Raw genomic sequence first — 22,720 nt, 5'->3', positions numbered from 1 at the left:
AAAGTCCTACCATAATCTATTAGTCTGTAGGAAGTAACATCTAAAAACAGAGAAAAAATAATACTACTGATATTATTACAGATAGATGATAGCTAGATGAAAGGTGATGAAGAAGGATGAGGATGATGATGATGATTGATGATGATGATAGACAGACAGACAGCCTTTAGGGGTGACCCCACTACAGGTGTTCCCACCCTTGCAGAAATCCAGGCTTTATCTCAGAAGCCCTGGAAAAGATGCTGTTGCAGTCCTATCTCCTGAGAAAAAACTGCTGACTCAGAGGTCTGCTCCAGCAAAGAGGTATAGACTTCAAGCAGGAGTTCCACTTGTGAGTTTTGGGGCAGCAGCGGCTGGATGATTTTGCTTAGCCTTCCCCTTCCAGGCATGTAGGTTCTGGACTCCCTTTCTTGGTTGGGGTGTAGAGGAAGCTTTTCCAACAGGCCCTCACTCAAAACACTTCTTTGAGTTATTGGCCTTGGGGGCTCATACACTGCCCCATTCGCACACTGCAACCATTTATTCATATCGTAAACATATATAGATCAAGATCTTCATTGGTGAACGTGTGTTTCTTTTCCTACAACACACAGCCCACAGGGTAGTACAAAACAAGAAGTTAACTTTTTTTATTTATGGGAAGAACATAACACTGAAGAAAGTAAGATAGAAGCTACGATGTTTTGCTTCTACTGAACTTTTGAACTGTTCCCGTAATCCATCATCTTGAATCTAATGCTATAAACTGACTTCTTTTTAGTCAGCTAGTTTTAAGCTGACGCTGGTCTCAGCTTCGCTCAATCAGACACAGTGTTTACTCTCCCAACTCCCAGGCTGCCCTCTGCCAGCTGGTCTCTTAACTGCTGCTTTCCAATTGTCTCATCCCAAGATTCCATCAGCTCTCATTGGTCACTCTTAGGGAGAGGCAGAACCTAACCGGTCCAACACACAGGAATCTATCTTATTTTGAGAGCTTGAACTTGAAGAGGAGTCCAAAGCGACACCCATGATTCCATTTAAACCTCCCACCATAACAAATCCCCCTTCCATCCAATGTGTTAATATTGAAATGATCCGCTCAAACAAGAGTTTCAGCTCAAACATAGGTATGTAGATATGTTAGTGCAAATATCCAACACTCTAGGGAGTTTTTTACAAATAGACAACGTCCCTCTTTATCCTTATTCAGGGCCATGACCTAATGGTTTTTTGAAAGCAACCGTGACTCCTTTCATCTTGTTAGTGGCTGGAGCATGGTAAATATCCCCATTAAAAACTTTACTTAAGTGTTTTTCATGCTCCAATTTCCAGTGGGTTTCAAACATGCACACCAAATCATGACTCTACTTATGTAGTGTCTTGCTTAATCTACATCACTTTATGGGACTGTTGCATCCATTTATGTTCAGAGACATGAGTTTTAGAGTAGTCATTTTTTCGGCAAGTGCATAATAGTAATGATCAAGTAATAAAGAGGAGATAGAAGCTAATGAGCCAGTCTACAAATTCTTAATCAACTAATTTGAAAAGCAGTTGAAGGAATAAAAGTATAAGCTGTTATATTAATTTGCAATTGACTGTCATGGACTTTCCTTGAGCATGAGCATTTCTATCCATTTCCTCTTACTCAGGCTTGTGTGTCAGTATTGGTTCAGATTCAGAGTCTCCAACAGTCTCTTTGTATCTCTAATGGTAATAGTAGATTCTTTATACCTTATTAATAGCAAAAGGAAAACCTAACTTATAGTTGATTTGGTCTTTCGTCAATCTTCTAGTTAAAAATTGAAATTATGTTTTCTTTTTTTTAGCGTCAGGGCTGACATGTCAGGAAAGATGAACACCTCTTGCCCAGTTAATCGTTAAGCCAGAAACTTCCAAGATTTTATTTCTAGTGAAAATTTACTAGGATATCTCTAGGCGGAATTTTTTTTTTCTTAGCTATTTTACTGTTTATTCTGAAAGACATGTCTATTTCAACCTCTATTTGGGAATTTGAATAAAGGAAGTCTATGACCAAATCATGACTAGGGTCCAACGCTACTTCTTTTAATTCACAAATTCTTAAATTAGTTTTCTTCTTATTCTCTACTTCCTCTATTTTCTGCAAAAAAAAAAAAAGGGTAAAGGTAGTTCCCTGTGCAAGCACCAGTCGTTTCCGACTCTGGGGTGACGTCGTATCACAGCATTTTTTACGGGGTGGTTTGCCATTGCCTTCTGTAACACTCCCTTATTCTCATCTTTTGCAGTAATAAGATTCTTCTCCAAAAAAAGCATTTTTTACACATCTATCTTGTTACCAGTCTCCTTGTTACCAGCGCCTGTCGCTTTTCCACCTTAAAGTCTGCGGTTCCTAAACCATTTTTTTTTTTGGCACTTTATCCTCTATTTTTAGAAATCTCTGGTCTAATCCCCACCCCCATTCTGAAACTCAACTGCTTTTAGAGATATATCTTCCTAAAATCTCTCAGTAGGGAATTTTAGGATATAGCTTTCTTAAGCCTCCTGATTAATCAAAATGACTAAATTCTGGTTGGAATAGCTTTTGAATATCTTCTAGCATGGGCATTACCCCTTCTTCTACTGTAGATTTCTTTTTTTTTTATCTTGTATTCATGCTAGTTGCCTAATACCTGCAGACATTTATAATTTGAACATAGTTCCTTCTCTCTGAAACTGTGAACTTCAACCAATCCCCTATCCCATGGTTGCAACTCACTTCACTGGGTACCAGCTGTACAAATGCAACAATTAATAATGTACCACTATCTTTACCCTCTTGTCAAAATAGCTACTTAAAGGAGTAGATACAGGGGGGAGAGCATTGCAACAAAGACATCATTGTAAATGTCAAAATCCAAATAGTATCCATGCAACCAGGACAGATGTCGAGCCTTCTCCAACATAAACCCCTTCTGATAGCAGCAGGCCAACTTCAGATATGCAAATCCTCACTAACCTAAATGGATAGACATTCAAGTCCTCCCCAGCAGCATCAACTAAGCAGATAACTCCTTCCCACAGCAGTAAATAATTAGATAACTCTTCTCCAGCAGCAGCAGGTAAACTTTCAAGGCCTCTCCAGCAGCTGCAGGTAAATACACAGTATTTCTCCAGCAGCAGCAGTTATATACTCATTAGCAGTAGACAGCTATTTGAGTCTTCTCCGGGGACAGTTGGTAAAGATTCAAGTCTTAGATCTTTTTCACACAGCCTAAGTATTCCGGTATGGCAGCTGGTCAGTTACTGAACAGTAACGGGTTTCTGTTGGCATTTCAGACAGACCCGATTCAGTAACTGGCTGCTACCGGAATACTCTCACCTTTTCACACAGTCCCACGGCTGTCCTGGTAGTGAGGCATGCCTGAGTCGTTACTAACAAAGAGCAGCTTCTTCCACTTTTCAACCCCTCCTTCCGGGTTGAAATCGCTATGGGGCGCTGTGTGAAATGTCCAGCATCTAACCCGGGAGCAGTTTTCGCGCCCTTTTTCGCCCGCCGGCACGCGATCTCCGGCTTTTTTTTTTTTTTGAACGCTGGCTAAAATCGCTATAGCGCTATAGTGACATATCACAACAGCATCACCATAGATCGCCGCCACTGAAACTTGGTAACTTATCTCAATGGAGCATAGCCATCTCTATGGTGGTGCTGTTGTGATACGACGCTATAGCGATCTTTGCCCGACGTTCCAAAAAAAAAATAAGCCGGAGATCGCGCGCCGGCAGGCGAAAACGGCTGGCGCTGGTGGAAGCGAGATAAAAGTGGAACAGTGTGAAATGGCTTGCTTCAATCACGGAACCCTACCGGGAAAAAAAAACATGTGTCTGAAAACTCCCATCCCTGTCTCGGATTACTGCAAGGCGGCACAATACCGACTCCCTTCCGACTTCCACTGGTAAGTGTGAAAAGGGCCTTATACAGCAGCTACTGACGATCATCAAAGTCTCATCCAACAATTGTTACTTAGACAGTAGGCAAGTATTCAAAGTAACAGCTAAATATCAAAGCCCTCTCACAGCAGCAAATAAGTATTCAGGTCCAAATCGGCAACATCAAGTAAATATTCAGAACTCACTCAACAAGGACAGTGCAGCAAATAATGTTTGTAGTCATCTAAGAGCACAGAAGAACAGATGCTTTCAAGGTGTGGTTCTGGAGAAGAATCCTGAGAGCCCCTTGGACTACAAGAAGATCCAATCAGCCAGTCCTAAGGGAAATCAACCCAGACTGTTCCCTGGAAGGCCTGATGCTGAAGCTGAAGCTCAAAGACTTTGGCCACCAAATGAGAAGGAGCACTCACTGGAGAAGATCCTGAGCCTGGGAAAGACAGAAGGCAAAAGAGGAAGGGGACAGAAAAAGATGAGATGGCTGGACAGCATTACTGTTGTAACTAACAGAAATCTGAGCAGACTTCAGAGGATGGTGGAAGACAGGAGGGCCTGGCATGACTTTGTCCATGGGGTCACAAAGAGTCGGACTCGACTGTGCGACTGAACAACAACAAAGCTTTTCCTGAACAGAAACACAATCTTATGCTGCGTGAAAGATGTCCTCATCAAACATGGTCAGTATTTTCCAGTATTTTCAAAGAGTTGGAATTGACTGTACAACTGAACAACAACAAGAAGAATGTAAGAGAAGCCATGTTGGATCAGGCCAGTGGCCCATCCAGTCCAACAATGAATGCAGAGGCAACAGCGTCTGCAGGCCATGACTGGCTGGTGACTAGAGCTAACTGCCTGGGTAATAAGTGAAACCAGAGCGGAGGTGCTTGCAACTGCCTTGCCAGATCATCAGGAGAAGTGCCAGGTGTAGACCAAAAACTGCAGCTCTGTCCCAGCAGAGGCTACGGCTCTTATTTTATTTATTTATTTTATTTATTTGTTTTATGATTTATATCCCGCCCTTCCCAACAAGTGGCTCAGGGCGGCTTACAACATAGAATCCCACATAAATAGGGTTTAAGCATTTAAACAGTTAAAATAATTAAAACATTTAAAACATTTAAAACATTAAGGACAGCAGAAGTCTAGTAAAACCACACTTAGTTTCTTGTGCCAGTTAGTTATAGGCCAGCCGGAAGAGGGTTGTCTTACAGGCCCTGCGGAACTGAGCAAGGTCCCGCAGGGCCCTCACCTCTTCTGGCAGCTGGTTCTACCAGGAAGGGGCCGTAACAGAAAAGGCCCAGTCCCTGGTAGATTTTAAACGGGCTTCTTTTGGCCCGGGGATAACAAGGAGGTTTTGAGTTCCCGATCTCAGTACTCTCTGGGGAACATGTGGGGAGAGACGGTCCTTCAGGTAGGCAGGTCCTAGGCCATATAGGGCTTTAAAGGTAATAACCAGCACCTTGTACCGGACTCGGTAAGTTATTGGCAGCCAGTGCAGATCCCGGAGCCCTGGCCGGATGTGCTCCCTTCTTGGGAGCCCTAGCAGCAGCCGGGCCGCGGCATTCTGCACTAGCTGCAGCTTTCAAGTTCGACACAAAGGCAGCCCCATGTAGAGAGCATTGCAGTAGTCCAACCTCGAGGTGACCGTGGCGTGGATCACTGTTGCTAGATCGTCGCGCTCAGGAAGGGGGCCAACTGCCTTGCCCGCCTAAGATGAAAAAATGCAGACTTGGCAGTGGCTGCTATCTGAGCCTCCATTGTTAAGGAGGATTCCAATAGTACCCCCAGGCTTTTGACCCTGTTCGCCGCTATCAGTGGCGCACCGTCAAAAGCTGGCAGGGGGATTTCCCTCCGCGGACCCCAACGACCCAAGCAAAGGACCTCTGTCTTCGCTGGATTTAGCCTCAGCCCGCTCAGTCTGAGCCACCCAGCCACTTCCTGTAGCGCCCGGTCTAGATTTTCTGGGGCGGAGACCGGTCGGCCGTCCATAAGCAGATAGTGCTGGGTGTCATCAGCATACTGGTGGCAACCCAGCCCATACCTTCGGGCGATCTGGGCAAGGGGACGCATATAGATGTTAAATAACATCGGAGAGAGAACCGCCCCCAGAGGCACTCCGCAATCAAGCGTGCGCCTCCGGGATAGCTCACCCCCAATCACGACCCTTTGTCCCCGACCTTCAAGGAAAGAGGAAAGCCACTATAAAGCTAACCCCTGGATCCCCGCGTGGGCAAGGCGGCAGGTCAGTAACTGATGGTCGACCGTATCGAACGCAGCCGATAGGTCCAACAACATCAGCACCGCCGAGCTGCCCCAATCCAGATGCCGTTGAAGGTCATCTACCAGGGCGACCAGCACCGTCCCCGTCCCATGGCCCGGGCGAAAGCCGGACTGGAGTGGGTCGAGGACGGAAGCGTCCTCCAGGAAAGTCTGTAACTGCATCGCCACTGCCCTCTCGATAAGCTTGCCCAAAAAGGGCAAGTTTGAGACCGGCCGGTAATGCGCCAATTGGGCCGGGTCTAGGGTTGTTTTTTTTTCAAGAGGGGGCGGACCACTGCCTCTAAAATGCCCTTCCATCAGGGATCTATTTATGATATCCCATACAGGATATCTTAGCTCCCTCTGGCAAGATTTAATAAGCCAGGAGCGGCAAGGGTCCAAATTACAGGTTGTTGGGCGTGCAGATAAGAGAATCCTGTCAACTTCCTCCAGGCTGAGAGGACCGATGCCATCCAGAACACGATCCGAAGACAGGCCCGAAGACAGGCCCTCTTGAAAATCACAGCTGGCTGGTGATTCAGGGGAAGGGGAGAATATCAATTACAAGGGTGGGTAGGGTGGAGGTCCATTGCTTGGCTTGGACTATCGTGGATTTGGTTGATTGTGGGGGAGGGTGCACGATAAATCTGCTCTATAGCGGGTTAGATCCTCCCAAAGAGCCAGTTTGGTGTAGTGGTTAAGTGCGCGGACTCTTATCTGGGAGAACCACGTTTGATTCCCCACTCCTCCGCTTGCACCTGCTGGAATGGCCTTGAGTCAGCCATAGCTCTGGTAGAGGTTGTCCTTGAAAGGGCAGCTGCTGTGAGAGCCCTCTGAGCCCCACCTACCTCACAGGGTGTCTGTTGTGGGGGAGGAAGATAAAGGAGATTGGGACCGCTCTGAGATTTGGAGTGGAGGGTGGGATATAAATCCAATATCTTCTTCTTCTCCCACAGGTGGAGAGAGAAACCAGCGTAAGCTGTGAGATGTGCCTAAGTAGCCAGGAAATCCCTGTAAAATGGGGAGGTGGGAAGTATGGTGGTGGGCAGAGAGTTTGGTTTAGAAGGAGATTTGGACATGCTTGGTCCCATTCTAACCCGGTCCAACACTCATTGAAGAGGCAACAGCTCCTGCAAGCCATGGCTGGCTGGTGATTAGAGCTAACTGCCTGGGTAATAAGTGAAACCAGTGTGGGGTTGCAAGAGAGCCAGTTTGGTGTAGTGGTTAAGTGTGCAGACTCTAATATGGGAGAACCAGGTTTGACTCCCCACTCCTCCACTTGCAGCTGCTGGAATGGCCTTGGGTCGGCCATAGCTCTCGCAGAGTTGTCCTTGAAAGGGCAGCTTCTGGGAGAGCTCTCTCAGCCCCACCTACTTTACAGGGTGTCTGTTGTGGGGGAAGAAGGTAAGGGAGATTGTGAGCCGCTCTGAGACTCTGTCCTTGAAAGGGCAGCTGCTGTGAGTGCCCTCTCAGCCCCACCCACCTTACAGGGTGTCTGTTGTGGGGGAAGAAGGTAAAGGAGATTGTAAGCCACTCTGAGACTCTGATGCAGAGAGAAACGTGGGGTATAAATCTGCGGTCGTCTTCTTCCCATCCCAAGAAATGATGATGTGCAGACCCAGGCTTCTTTGCTCTCCTCTTCAAGCTTGCTATTGTGCAATGTCAGGTCAATTATGAATAAGAATTTGGAACTGAAGAGTTTATTACAAAAGGCAATTTCGGTCCAGCATGTTTGACTGAGATCTGGGTGGATGAGGATGAAGCGATGGCTCTCACTCAGCTGACTACCTGAGGTAGGGTTGCCAATCCCCAGGTGGGGGCAGTGGAATCCCCGGTTTGGAGGCCACCCCCCTGCTTCAGGGTAATCAGAAAGCGGGGGGAGGGGAGGGAAATGTCTGCTGGGAACTCTATTATTCCCTATGGAGACTTATTCCCATAGAAAATAATGAAGAATTGAGCCGTGGGTATCTGGGGCTCTGAGGGCCGTTTTTTGAGGTAGAGGCACCACATTTTCAGTATAGCATCCAGTGGCTCTCCCCAAAATGCTCCCTAAGTTTCAAAAAGATTGGACTGGGGGGGTCCAATTCTATGAGCCCCCAAAGAAGGTGCCCCTATCCTTCATTATATCCTATGGAAGGATTTTAAAAGTGTGCGGTCCCTTGAAAGGCGATGGCCAAAACTCCCTTTGGAGTTCAATTATGCTTGTCACACCCTTGCTCCTGGCTCCACCCCAATGTCTCCTGGCTCCACCCCCAAAGTCCCCAGATATTTCTTGAATTGGACTTGGCAACCCTAACCTGAGGATACTCGGTCCTTCATCAACTGCAAACATGAAGTCAGGGTGCGTGTGGCAATTCTCATTCAAGGTTCTTTCTCCTTCAAACAGCTTCCTCCACAAACATCACCAGCATTGAATACGTAGGTCTGGCATGGGGTGGCAGGGAGATGGTGGAGGTCTTGCTGGTTGACTGTCCACCTACCTTACCAGCTGACTCCCTGCTGAGGCTGGCTGAGGTGGTGATGGGGCGGGCCTTGCATTTCCACAAACTGCTTGTTTTAGGAGACCTCAACATCCACACTGATGCTGGCACCTCCTTTATGACTGCCATGGCATCATTAGGACTCTCCCATGTTGTATTGGCACCCCCCCCCCCCGCACACACACACACACACACACACACACAGAGCAAGCCACACACTGGATCGAATCTTTTGTGCAGGAATTGATCTGGATTCAGCGGTTCTTTGCAAACAGGTGCCGTGGACTGATCATTACCTTATGAAGGTCATAGAATAAAGTTACAGCCAAGCAGCACTTTTAAGACCAACACAGTTTTATTCAAGGAAGGAATTTTTATGTGCAAGCACACTTCTTCGGATAAAACAAAATGGAAGAAAACCATTCAAACTTATAGACAGGGCTGAAAAACAAATACAGTAACCAGCTAGGACCTGTCTGGCTAGCAAAACCCACCAGCTGAGCCTGCTCAAGAGAAAATGTCCTTGGTTTCTGTTATGTACTGAAAAAGTCCAGAAAAGGGCAACTGGAATGTTTAACGGTTTGGAACACTTTCCCTCAGAAGAAAAGGTTAAAACGCTTGGGGCTCTTTAGCTTGGAGAAACGTCGACTGCGGGGTGACATGACAGAGGTTTACAAGATTATGCATGGGATGGAAAAAGTAGAGAAAGTACTTTTCTCCCTTTCTCACAATACAAGAACTCGTGGGCGTTCAATTACATTGCTGAGCAGTCTGGTTAGAATGGATAAAAGGAAGTACTTCTTCACCCAAAGGGTGATTAACATGTGGAATTCACTGCCACAGGAGGTGGTGGCAGCTACAAGCATAGCCAGCTTCAAGAGAGGTTTGAATAAAAATATGGAGCAGAGGTCCATCAGTGGCTATTAGCCACAGCTTGTTGTTGGAACTCTCTATCTGGAGCAGTGATGCTCTGTATTCTTGTGCTGGGGTGGGGGGGCAAAGTGGAAGGGCTTCTAGCCCCACTTGTGAACCTCCTTTCTTTTTTTGGCCACTGTGTGACACAGAGTGTTGGACTGGAAGGGCCATTGGCCTGATCCAACATGGCTTCTCTTATTTTCTTATACGTTCTTATTGCTTTGTGCAGCTGTTGTGTACTGCATTTTAGGACCTGAAATTACAACTCAGTGCGGCTTTGTGCGCTCCGGGGATCTGCGGGGAACTGCGGGTCACCTGAGAGAGGCTGGACCCATCTGGGGAGCCAATGGGCATTTAGGGCGCGAATATTCAACCACCCTCAAGAGGGCGGAGGTTACAAGCATCGAGGCATTGCTGTTGAAGACGCAGCTGCGCTGGGCAGGGCATATTTCCAGGATGGAAAACCACCGCCTTCCCAAGATTGCCCTGTATGGCGAACTTTCCACCGGCCATCGAAATAGAGGGGCACCAAAGAAGAGGTACAAGGACTCCTTGAAGAAATCCCTTGGCACCTGTCGCATCAACCATCACCAGTGGTCTGACCTAGCCTCAGATCGCAAAGCATGGAGGCACACCATCCACCAGGCTGTCTCTTCCTTTGAGAACGCACGCATAGCTGGTCTTGAGGACAAAAGGAGATCGAGGAAGAATCGCACTGCTACAGCACCAACCCCAAATCAGACTTTTCCCTGCGGCCACTGTGGCCGGACCTACCTGTCCCGCATTGGTCTTGTCAGCCACCAGCGAGCCTGCAGCAGACGTGGACTACTGCACCCTTCTTAAATCTTCGTTCGTGAAGTCAAGCCGAGAGAGGTTCAACCACCCGGACTGGCCAAGACTCGAGAGGAGGTTGTTCCAGGTGCAACCATATAAGCGGGGACCTGGCCCTGCCGTGTTGTTTTGGTGTTGTGTGTTGGTACAATAAAGCATCGTTATGGTTGAACGTCTCCGAACCCAGTATTTTACAGCGGCTTCGTGCGTTTCCTCTGACTTGTGGGACACCACAGGTCACCTCGGTGTATTTGAACTCTTAACAGTAGCCAAGGAGCAATCTTGGTGTGAAACTTGACCACTGTGATTTGGTACGGGACTCCGGGGGGGGGGGGTGTTTTGATTGCATGTTTATAAGCAGGGTCTCGGCCTCACCATTTTGTCTTTAGTATGTAGTAGCAACAAAGCACGTCCTGGGTTGGACTCCGCTGCATCGAACTCACTATTTAACAGTTTCTTAGCACAGATTTGCTCTCTTGTCTCCAACCGGAATAAGCAGGGCAATTCTTAGATCCTCCATAACCAGCACTTCAAACTAGGCTTCCCAAGCCCCAGGTCCCAGAGGGGGATCCCCCGGTTTTACAGGCTTCCCCCCTCCCCCAGCCAGCTGGCCAGCAGGGGAAGCCCCGCCCCCAGAGCCATCATGCACCTCCATGAACGATTTCCATAGGGAATGATGGGGAATTGATCCGCGAGTATCGGGGGCTCTGGAGGGGCTGTTTTTTGAGATAGAGGCACCAAATTTTCAGTATAGCATCTAGTGCCTCTCCCCAAAATACCTCCCAAGTTTCAAAAAGATTGGACCAGGGGGTCCAATTCTATGAGCCCCAAAAGAAGGCGCCCCTATTCTTCATTATTTCCTATGGAAGGAAGGCATTTAAAAAATTGTGCAGTCCCCTGAAATGTGATGGCCAGAACTCCCTTTGGAGTTCAATTATGCTTTTCACAGCCTTGCTCTTGGCTCTGCCCCCAATGTCTCCTGGCTCCACCCCCAAAGTCCCCAGATATTTCTTAAATTGGACTTGGCAACCCTACTTCAAACGAAGGAGCAGTCTAAACACAGAGGACAGGAAGTGGACTATATCAAAAGGCACCTGGTGGATAAAGAATGTAACTAGCAAAATGTAGGGAAGGGATGAGGGGGTATGTGTTGCTAGAACCAAGTTGGGAGATGGAGCCTGGGGAGAGCTGGGACCTCAGCAGGGTCACTCCCATGCCACCCTCCAAAGCATTAGTTTTCTCCAGGGGAACTGATCTCTGTCTGCAGGTAGGGTTGCCAAGTCGAACCCCAAAAATATCTGGGGACTATGGGGGTGGGACCAGGAGACACTGGGGTGGAGCTAGGGGGAGGGGGGAAACGGCGCCGGGGAGCATGGCGAGCCGCCCCGCAGCTGCCGCCTCTTCTCTGCTCGCTGTGCTGCTCCTCCGAGATGGGCTCAGGCTGAGCCCATCTCGGAGGAGCAGCCACGGTAAGCGGAGAAGTGGCGGCAGTGGCGCGGTGGCCTCACCCGCTCCACCTCTGGGGTGGAAGCGGAGGGGGGGTGGAGGCGGGCTGGGGGCGTGGCAAGCCGCAAGTCTGGGTCCTAGAAGGGCCCGGATTTGCAGCTCGCCATGCTCCTGGCCTGCCTCACCCTCCCCTGCGCTGCTGCCGTCTCTTGGCTGCTCCTCCGAGATGGGCTCAGCCTGGGCCCATCTCGGAGGAGCAACTGCGGTGGGCGGGGAGGGGGCGGCAGCGGTGCAGCACGGCGGCCTCCGGGCGACTCGCCATGCTCCCCGGCGCCGTTTCCCCCTTCTCCCCCCACTTCCATTTTTTGGAGGAGCGGGGGAAGAGGGTGGAAATCCTGGGGTCCCCCGCCAGGGTGGGAGGGTTGGGAAGCCTATCTGCAGATGAGCTGTAATTCCAGAGGATCCCCAGGTCCCACCTGGAGGCAGGCATCCCTATGTTAGAAAAAGCCCTAACTTTGCCCCCTGTGCTGTTCTTGAAGAACCCTTGAATCTGAGGACCAGAATGTTGGGAATCTCAGTAGACTGCACAGCAGTAGAAGGGAGCAGAGCAGTCCCACTCTACCAATTTCACTTCTCTTCACCAGCTCAACTAACCTGGTGTATTCTTTCTCCTCCTGTTCAACTTTCTGGTTGCCCTTTTCTGCCTTGTGCCAGCTAGGCCTGCTGAGAACATCCTCTGTCCTAAAAAATGATTCCATTTCAACCTCTGTCAATCCTGACTCCACTGAAATCAGTGCCCCAGCTCCTTCCTGGAGTTGGATTTTTCCTTCTCTGCAGTGAGCTATTCTTACTATAATGATCCTGGGTTATTGCTTTTAAAATGTGCATGTGAGCCATTTAATATATTCAAATGCGAAACCGCAGAGATATGACCTTTAGTCTTTAAATTCATTTTTGTAATTTTTTATTTAAAAAAAAAAAACCCTGTAAGAATAAACCTACAAATGGCCTAATTCTAAAATCAGAGAAGGAAAAAAAAATATAGAAAAGTGACTTCACAAAAGATTTTAAATAATGGAAGTTTTTAGGAAAGCTTCACAGTTTCTCTGTGTACCTCTAGAGATGCTGAGAGTGGGTTACTCTGCGTGGAGGCAGCTTACAAACCTTTATCAGGGTTATTGGGTTTTTTGTAGCAGGAACTCCTTTGCATGTTAGGCCACACACCCCTTGGTGTAGCCAATCCTCCAAGAGTTTAGAGGGCTCTTAGTACAGGGCCTATTGTAAGTTCCAGGAGGATTGGCTACATCAGGGGTGTGTGATCTAATATGCAAAGGAGGTCCTGCTACAAAAAAAAGCCCTGACCTTTATGCTACTCTAAGGTAAAAGTGCAAGCACCAGTCATTTCCGACTCTGGGGTGATGTTGCATCATGATGTTTTCATGGCAGACTTTTTATGGGGTGGTTTCCCATTGCCTTCCCCAATCATCTACACTCCCCCCCCCCCCCCCGCAAGCTGGAGACTCATTTGACCAATCTCGGAAGGATGGAAGGCTGAGTCAACCTTGAGCCGGCTACCTGAATCCAGCCAGGATTGAACTCAGGTCATGAGCAGAGAGTTCAGACTGCAGTACTGCAGCTTTACCACTCTGGGCCACGGGGCTGCTTTATGCTACTCTACTCAGAGGGAAATTGGTATTTAGTACTAAGAAAATCACTACTAATCACAAATACCTTCATGCAACCAATTTTCTTTGTTTCTCATAAATAAGTGAAAAGGGCGATTACAGCAATCATATTTTTATGCAGCCCCCTCAAATAGTTCTAATAGAACTGTCTTTCCTCCAGCTGAAGAGAAATCTTTTTCCTCCTTAACCTCCAACCATTTGTTTATGTCATGTTTTATCAGCTGAAAGGGGGAAAAAATGTGGTACTTGATGTGAAAAAGGAATTGTAACACTAAAGGGAGCCCAGACAGTTCAATGATAAGGTAATTTAGAGGGCAAGAGGAAAGATATGCAGATATAACGGTAAAGAGCAAGAATCTGCGGTTTTGTAGATAAAGCTGAGACATCTCCCCCCAGAGACTGTGGGAAAAAAGACAACGGAGTAATTCTTTTGGCATCACTGTCAGTCAGAGGTAAAATTCAACCATGGTTCAACCAGAGCTGCAGACACATGGGGGAAAAAAGAGACAGAAGGAAATAGACAGAAGATAAGGGTTGTTAACGCTGGTAAGTGTAACAAGAAGACACAAAATGCAAAAGGGAGGCAAATCTTTAAATATTTTTGTCATCGTATTTCTAAAAAAGCAGTTATCCGAACAAGAACTTGACAAAAGCACAGCGTGTTTTATAAAACAGAACCACGATTCAGAGGGCATGGTCACTTAATGCAGTTCTAAATAGAGTCCACTGAAGTCCACTGTAAGTCAACTCTACTTAACTGCAAGTCTTGTTGGAATTAAAGAGACTACACCGGGGGTGTCGAACTCATTTGTTATGAGGGCCGGATCTGACATAAACGAGATCTTGTCAGGCCAGACTGAGCCATGTTGGGCCGGGTCATGTGTGTACCTATTTAAGATTAAGTGGCAGAGATATAAACTTTTACAATGACAGACCAACACAGCTAAAGATTTTTTTTTTTTTTTGCACCTTAAAACATGCTTAAAACATTAGCACTTGTTGGTCTCAAAGGTGCTTTCTTTGTATTTCTCCCATGGGATCCAGGGAACTGGGCAAAGGAAGCTCTGACTCTTTCCCTCCCTCCCCAGGGACCAGGAGGGGGAGGAGCCTCAACCCATGGAGAACATAGAGGTTTTGCTCTGTAGCTCCTGTGCGATTGAGCAAGCCTTGCAAAGCAAGCTGAAATGCAGAAGGAAGCAAAAGAGAGGGAGAAGGAAGCAGACAAGAGCAAGTTGCTTGGGGGCCTGATTCGTTCCCAGGGCACATGTTTGACACCCCTGGACTAAGTGGTTGCAGCCACCATAACCCAACATCGATTTCAACAGAAGTTAAACCAGTTCTAAAAACTTTCAATGGAGTAGAACATGAATGTATCTCCAGCTTTTGGGAGACAGCAAAGATGGAGGTTTTTTGTTTTTCTGGTTTGTTTTCCTCCTTGACCTAAATCAGGTAGTAAAGAATCTCTCCTAAGGAGCTGTCATCTTTTGGAAAGAAGAGGGCTTCACACATTACAGAGTCTAGGACAGGGATGTCAAACATGTGGCCCGGGTGCCAAATCAGGCCCCCAGAGGGCTCCTATCAGGCCCCCGAGCAACTGGCTGTCATCTGCTCCCTTCTCCCTCTCTCTTGCTTCATTCTGCATAACAGCTTGCTTTGCAAGGTTTGCTCAACTGCACAGGAGCTACAGAGCAAAACCTCTATTTTCTCCATTGGCTGAGGCTCCTCCCTTGGGGAGGAAGTGGGGGAGGCAGAGCTTGCTTTGCCAGACTCTCTCAATCCCACCACAAAGCTGCTGAGCCAAGCCTCTCTTCTATTGGCTGAGGCTCCTTCCCCTCCGGGTCCCCTGGGGAAGGAAGGAAAAGCCGCAGCTTATTTTGCCCAATTCCCTGGATCCCCTGGGAGAAATACAAAGAAAGCACCTTTAAGACCAACGAGTGCGAATGTTTTAAGCAGGTTTTAAGTTGTCTTTCTATAGAACACCCAGCTGAAACAACAGAACAGAGAAATTCAAAGGTCATTATAGCACTTTGATTTTTATGTTTTTATATCTTAATATGGTTTTATGTTCCATGTATTTACAGGCCCTGAGCCTGCTTTCGTGGGGAGGGCAGGATATAAATCGAATCAAATAAATAGTAAATAAATAAATTGTCACGGCTGGGGCCGGGTCAGGCAAAGTCCAGAGGCAGTCCGAGGTCTGTAGCCAGTAAGCAGGAGGGTCCGAGGCGCCAAATCCGAATCACTGTAGAAGTATCGCAGGTCTGAGGTCCAGAAGCCGAGGTCAGGGAGTCCAGAAGTCCAAAGCCAAAGTCAGGGAGTCAGGAACCAAAGTCAAGCCGGAGTGGATGCTAGAATGTCAGGGAGATGACTAGTTGCTTCCACAAAGCTTCCTCCCAAAGCCCACAGCTATATAGCCCTCTGCTGGCTGTTGCCCGTTTGGGCTAATTGCTGGCTCAGGGAGGCAGCCAGGATCCTGTTACCACTCAAGCATCCTTGCTCTTAGAAGGGCCAGAATCCTCTCAGAACTCAGGGCTCAGGGAGCGTCTTGCTTGTGAGCGTGCCGCCCTCCTCCGATCCCTGAGGTCCTGCCGGAGGCGGTCACGCACACGAGCCACCCGAGAGGGCGAGGCAGGGGGGCTGGGATCTTCTCCAGCAGGAGGCAGGGGCACTGGTGCAGGTGGCAGGGGCACAGTTTCCTCATCAGACTCAACTTCCTCTGAAGGGTCCCCAGCACCCATGACACTATCCCCCCCCCCAGGGCCCCCCTCCGTCGAGGGACCTGGAAGGTCGGGGTGGTCGTTGTGGAACTGGTGCACCAAGTCCGGGGCATGAAGATTGTCCTCGGGCTCCCAAGACCGGTCTTCTGGGCCGTATCCCTCCCAGTCCACCAGGTACTGGAGGCCTCCACGATGGTACCGGGAGTCCAGGATCTGGCGCACCTCATATTCTTCCTCGTCATCCACCAACACTGGTGGTGGCGGCGGTGGGGAAGGAGTCCGAGCTGGGTCAGGGGGTGCAGCCGGAACAAGGAGGGAGCGATGAAACACGGGGTGAATGCGGAGGTGGGGTGGCAACTGGAGCCTGAAGGCGACGGGGTTTATTTGTTCAACGACGGGGTAGGGTCCAATGAACCGTGCATCCAGCTTGTGAGACCGACCAGGCCGGCGCAGGTAGCGAGTTGAGAGCCACACCTGATCCCCCGGCTGCACTGGAGGGCCTTCTTGCCTCTTTCGGTCCGCAGCCCGTTTATATGCCTCCTTGGCTTGCTGTAGCTGCTCTCGGAGCAAGTCTTGGCTGGCACGGAGTTCTTGCAGGTAGGCATCGACGGCGGGGACATTCGTGGGTGGTAGGATCGCTGGGAAGAACCGAGGGTGGTACCCGTAGGTTGCAGCAAACGGGGTCATTTGGGTGGATGAATGGACCGCGTTGTTGTATGCAAACTCCGCTAGGGGCAATAGAGTGGTCCAGTCATCCTGCTGGTAACAGGTGTAACAGCGGAGATATTGCTCTAGCGTGGCATTGGTGCGCTCTGTCTGGCCATCTGTCTGTGGGTGGTAGGCCGAGGACAGGTGCACTCGAGTACCCAGGCTGGAATGGAGGGCTTGCCAGAACCGAGAGGAGAACTGAGGGCCCCGATCGGAGATCAGATGGGCTGGGAGTCCATGCAGACGAAAGATGTGTTGCAGGTAAAGCTGGGCCGTCTCCTGAGCTGTGGGGAGTTTCGGGCACGGAACAAAGTGGGCCATCTTGGTAAATAGGTCGACGACCACCCAGATACAAGTCTGACCCTTGGAGCGTGGAAGTTCCGTGATGAAGTCCATCGAGATGGTATCCCAGGGTCCTGAAGATGTGGGCAAGGGCTGCAGCAACCCTGAGGGTTTGGCTGGGATGTCTTTGGCCCGTCGGCAGACGTCACAGGAGCTGACATAGCGGGCAACATCAGCGCGAACTCATGGCCACCAGAATTCCCTTGTCAGCAAGTGGGTGGTCTTATGCTGTCCAAAGTGCCCGGCGGGTAACGAGTCGTGGGTCAGGCGTAGCACTTCTGCCCGCAAGGGCCCGGGCGGCACATAGAGGCGTTCGCGGTGTAGCAAGAGGCCGCCTCGAGTCGTGAACTCCCCTGTTGGGTCATCTTGGAGAGCCTGGAGGTGTTGCTGGACCCAGGGATCATTGGCCTGGCTAGCCCGAATGTCCTCCACGAGTGCTGGTGAAGTGGAGGTGGCTGCAAATACTGAGGGCGGCAGGATTGGAGCAGCGGGCGCGGTCTCAGTTGAGGCAGGGGCGTATTCCGGTTTCCGGGAGAGCGCGTCTGCTTTCCGGTTCTGGGTATGGGGGATGTAGGAGATCTGGAAGTCGAAGCGAGAGAAGAATAGGGACCACCGGATCTGGCGCTGGTTGAGACGGCGGGTGGTCTGGAGGTGTTCCAAGTTCCGGTGATCGGTGAGCACTTGAACAGGGTGGCGAGCCCCTTCGAGGTAATGTCGCCAAACCTCAAACGCCACCTTGATCGCGAGCAACTCCCTCTCCCAGATGGTATAGTTCCTCTCTGCAGCAGTGAGCTGCCGCGAGTAATAGGCGCAGGGCTGTAGTGGCTGGGACGGCTCCTCGCGCTGGGACAGCACTGCTCCCAGGGCCACGTTGGAGGCATCAGCTTCCACCGTAAAGGGAAGCTGGGGGTCGGGGTATCTCAGGAGTGGCCCGGTGGCAAAGCGAGTCTTCAGGGTGGAGAAGGCGTTATCGGCCTCTGGGGACCAGTGGAAGGGTTCTTTGGGGCGGAGTAGTTGAGTCAGGGGTGTGGTCAGGGATGCGTAGGCCGGGATGAATTGCCGATAGTAGTTGGCAAAACCGAGGAACCGCTGCAGGTCTTTGCGATTCTGAGGAGCCTGCCAGGTCAGGACCGCTTCTACTTTTTTCGGGTCCATGAGGATCCCCTGCGGTGACACGATGTGCCCAAGGAACTCGACGGAGCGCAGGTCGAAGTCGCACTTCTCCAGCTTGGCGTAGAGACCATGGGCTCGTAGGCGCTGCAGGACCTGGCGGACGTGCTCGGCGTGCTGGGCAGGATTGCGGGAGTAAATTAGGATGTCATCAAGGTATATGATCGCGAAGCGGTCGAGCAGGTCCCGGAATATGTCATTCATGAACCTCTGGAAGACAGCGGGGGCATTGGTCAGTCCGAAGGGCATTACCAGGTGCTCGTACTGCCCGTATCGGGTCCCAAACGCGGTCTTCCATTCGTCTCCGGGCCGTATGCGCACCAAATTGTACGCTCCACGGAGGTCCAGCTTGGTGTAGATTTGGGCCCCCTTTAGGCGATCCAAGAGTTCAGGGATCAGTGGTAGAGGGTACCGGTCGCGGATGGTGATCTTGTTCAGGGCCCGGTAGTCATTGCACAGCCGGAGCTCCCCACTTTTCTTCTTCACGAAGAGCACTGGAGCAGATAGGGGAGAGGTTGAGGGTCGGATGAATCCGCATTTCAGGTTCTTGTCCAGGAAGTCTCGCAGAGCTGCCAACTCCGGCTCCGACATTGGGTACAGACGCCCCACCGGGAGTGGTGCCCCAGGTACCAAATCAATGGCACAGTCGTAGGGCCGGTGAGGGGGAAGCTGATCAGCTCCTGTCTCTTCGAAGACATCAGCAAAGTCCACATACTTCTGAGGGAGCTGAGGACCACCACTCGGGATGCCAGCTGCTAGAGTGGTGGGAGGAGTCAGATGGGGGCATGGGTCTCGGAAGCGTAGTTCCTGCTGGGCCCAGTCCACGATGGGGTTGTGCAGCTTCAGCCAGGAAAGGCCTAGAATCAGCGGGAAGCGAGGCATGCGGGCGACATCAAACCGCAGCTGTTCTTGATGCTGCTGGACGTGGAAGGTGATGGGACAGGTCTCCTGGGTGACGGGGCCAGAACGAAGGAGGCGCCCGTCAATAGCCTCCACCAGCGACGGAATCCCTTTTGTCTGCACAGGGATCTGGTGCTGCTTCACAAAGGCGGCATCTATAAAACAGTGGGCCGCTCCCGAGTCCAGCATGGCATACACGAACAGCCAGCGTTCGTCAGGCAGACGGAGTTTGACTGGTAGCAGGAATGGCCCTGGGGTATCAGCCCGCTGTTCGGAGGACCCAGCTAGTCGCCCCAGGCTGGGGGGTCCACTTACGCCTGGGGCTGCCCTTTTGGCGGCGGTGGCAGCGAAGGTCCAGGTATCCGATGCTTAGCAGGGCAGCCAGAGGCATAGTGGCCTGCCGTGCCGCAGTAGAGGCACAGATTCTGCGTGCGGCGTCTGGTCTTTTCCTCTGGGGTCAGGCGGGGTCGAGCAGCTCCAAGCTGCATAGGCTCATCCTTGGTGCTGGTACTAGCTGGGGACGGGCGAGGAGCCAGGTAGCACGGCGCAGGGAGCTGGCGCCCTCTGGTCTTGGCTTGGCGGCGACTTTCCAGGCGGCCATCGATGCGGAGGCAGAGGGTGATAAGTTCTTGGAGCGTGGGTGGCTGCTCCACCCTGGCCAGTTCATCCAGGACCTCCTCTGCCAACCCCTCAGTAAACTGGTCCATCTGGGCAGCCTCATTCCACGCCAAGTCCTGGGTCAGGAGCTTGAATTCAGTGGCATATTGAGCCACCGAGGAGTTGCCTTGTTTCAGTGCCCTGATCTTCCGGTTGGCTGTGGCTGCTTGGACTGGGTTTGAGAAAGCAGCAGACAGGTGGGCCTCAAACCCCTGGTAATCAGTCAGTAGGAGAGAGGACGCGACCAGTAAGGGTGTGGCCCATTTGGCCGCCTGCCCCTTTAACAGACTGATGACGAAACACACCTTGGTTTTGTCATTGAGGAAGTCCCGTGCTCTCAGTTCAAAGTACAGCCGACACTGTGCTAGGAAGGCAGGAAATTCTTCCACGGCACCCCCAAATCTGTCAGGTGGGGGAACTGGGCACTTGGCTGGAGCACTGGCCGCAGGTTGTTGCTGCAAGTGCACTACTGCCTGTGTTAGCTGCTGTACCTGGGCTTGGAGCGCAGCCAGTAGTTCTGTGGTTTCACTTGCTTCAGCATCCATCCTGTGGAGTGGGTGTTTGTCGGTGGAAGCAATCTGTCACGGCTGGGGCCGGGTCAGGCAAAGTCCAGAGGCAGTCCGAGGTCTGTAGCCAGTAAGCAGGAGGGTCCGAGGCGCCAAATCCGAATCACTGTAGAAGTATCGCAGGTCTGAGGTCCAGAAGCCGAGGTCAGGGAGTCCAGAAGTCCAAAGCCAAAGTCAGGGAGTCAGGAACCAAAGTCAAGCCGGAGTGGATGCTAGAATGTCAGGGAGATGACTAGTTGCTTCCACAAAGCTTCCTCCCAAAGCCCACAGCTATATAGCCCTCTGCTGGCTGTTGCCCGTTTGGGCTAATTGCTGGCTCAGGGAGGCAGCCAGGATCCTGTTACCACTCAAGCATCCTTGCTCTTAGAAGGGCCAGAATCCTCTCAGAACTCAGGGCTCAGGGAGCGTCTTGCTTGTGAGCGTGCCGCCCTCCTCCGATCCCTGAGGTCCTGCCGGAGGCGGTCACGCACACGAGCCACCCGAGAGGGCGAGGCAGGGGGGCTGGGATCTTCTCCAGCAGGAGGCAGGGGCACTGGTGCAGGTGGCAGGGGCACAGTTTCCTCATCAGACTCAACTTCCTCTGAAGGGTCCCCAGCACCCATGACATAAATTGGGGTTTTTAAATCTTGAATTGTGTCTGTCTGTGCCCTTTATAAAGTTTATGTCTCTGCTACCTAATCTTAAATAGGAACACACATGACTGGCCCATCATGACTCGGTGCAACAAGATCTCATTTATGTCAGATTCGGCCCTTATAACAAAATTGAGTTCGACAGCACCGGTCTAGGATCCTCACAACATGTAACAGTCAGACAGGAGTGGTAGGGTGTTTTTACATTCAGTTGGACTGAGTTTTAGAGTCTTCAAATCGCCTGCCACTGTTCTGTTTTAACGATTTTCCTTTTACATTTAAGAGTTTCAATGGGGGGGGGAGGGGGTGGTCTCGGATCAGAGGGCAGCCGGAACACCACTGCTTAGTTAAATGTATACGATTGCTTGGAAATCATGTCAACGCTGCAAAAACAGTACACATTTAAATTACTAGATGAGGCAAGCAATGATCTGTACACATTTCAAGTGCTGTCAGCTCTCATGCAAATGACTGCACCTTGCGGTGGCTTTTGGAGGAGTCTTTTAAAACGCATGAAAACTTCTCCAATACAAGCTTGAAACGCCCGTAGAGAAAAGACCAGATCAAAACTAGTGTGGAGAAAAACGTTGCAGCAGCAGCTCCAAAACTCATCTCACCGAAACAAATGTAGATGCTTCGGGCAGCAATGATGCAAAACAGTCGTGAGAATGTTAGGTAATGTAAAAGGTGAGTTTCCAATGCAGTGATAGAGAGTCACAAACTGTCAGTGTAAAAAGACCCATAGGTTCTCAGTTCCCACTCACAGAGCTTAATCTTTCCTCTCGTGCATTGGTGGTGGTGGAGAAGGAGGAGGAAGAGGAAAGTGCTGTCAATCCACATCCAACTTATAGTGACCTCATAAGGTTTTCAAGGCAAGAGCCAAACAAATGCAGTTTGCCACTGCCTGTCTTTGCGTAGAGACCCCAGTCCTCCTCAGTAATCTCTCACCCAAATACTAACCATGGCCAGGGCTTTTTTTTGTAGAAGAAGAAGAAGAACTGAATTGCAGAATTGCAGATTTATACCCCGCCCTTCTCTCTGAATCAAAGACTTGGAGCGGCTTACAATCTCCTATATCTTCTCCCCACCACAACAGACACCCTGTGAGGTGGGTGGGGCTGAGAGGGCTCTCACAGCAGCGGCTCTTTCAAGGACAACTCCTACGAGAGCTATGGTTGACCCAAGGCCATTCCAGCAGCTGCAAGTGGAGGAGTGGGGGATCAAACCTGGTTATCCCAGATAAGAGTCCACGCACTTAACCACTACACCAAAGTGGCTCTCCATCAAAAAGCCCATCAGCGATTTATTTGCATATTAGGTCACACCCCCTGTGCCAATCCAGCCAGAGCTATGTTCCTGTGCATTCCTATTCAAAAAAAGCCCTGACCACGGCTGAACCTCCTTAGCCTCCAAGATCTCATGAGACTGGGCTAGCCTGGACCATCCAGGTATGACCCGGGGGGGGGGGGGGGGTTGTAGCATGAACCACGCTGATGTAGCCCATCCTCCAAGAGCTTACAGTACACC

This window comes from Heteronotia binoei, chromosome 9 (assembly GCF_032191835.1).
Source record: "Heteronotia binoei isolate CCM8104 ecotype False Entrance Well chromosome 9, APGP_CSIRO_Hbin_v1, whole genome shotgun sequence".
Taxonomy (NCBI): Eukaryota; Metazoa; Chordata; class Lepidosauria; order Squamata; family Gekkonidae; genus Heteronotia; species Heteronotia binoei.
The sequence above is the reverse complement of the archived record's forward strand: the minus strand, read 5'-3'. Positions refer to the sequence as shown.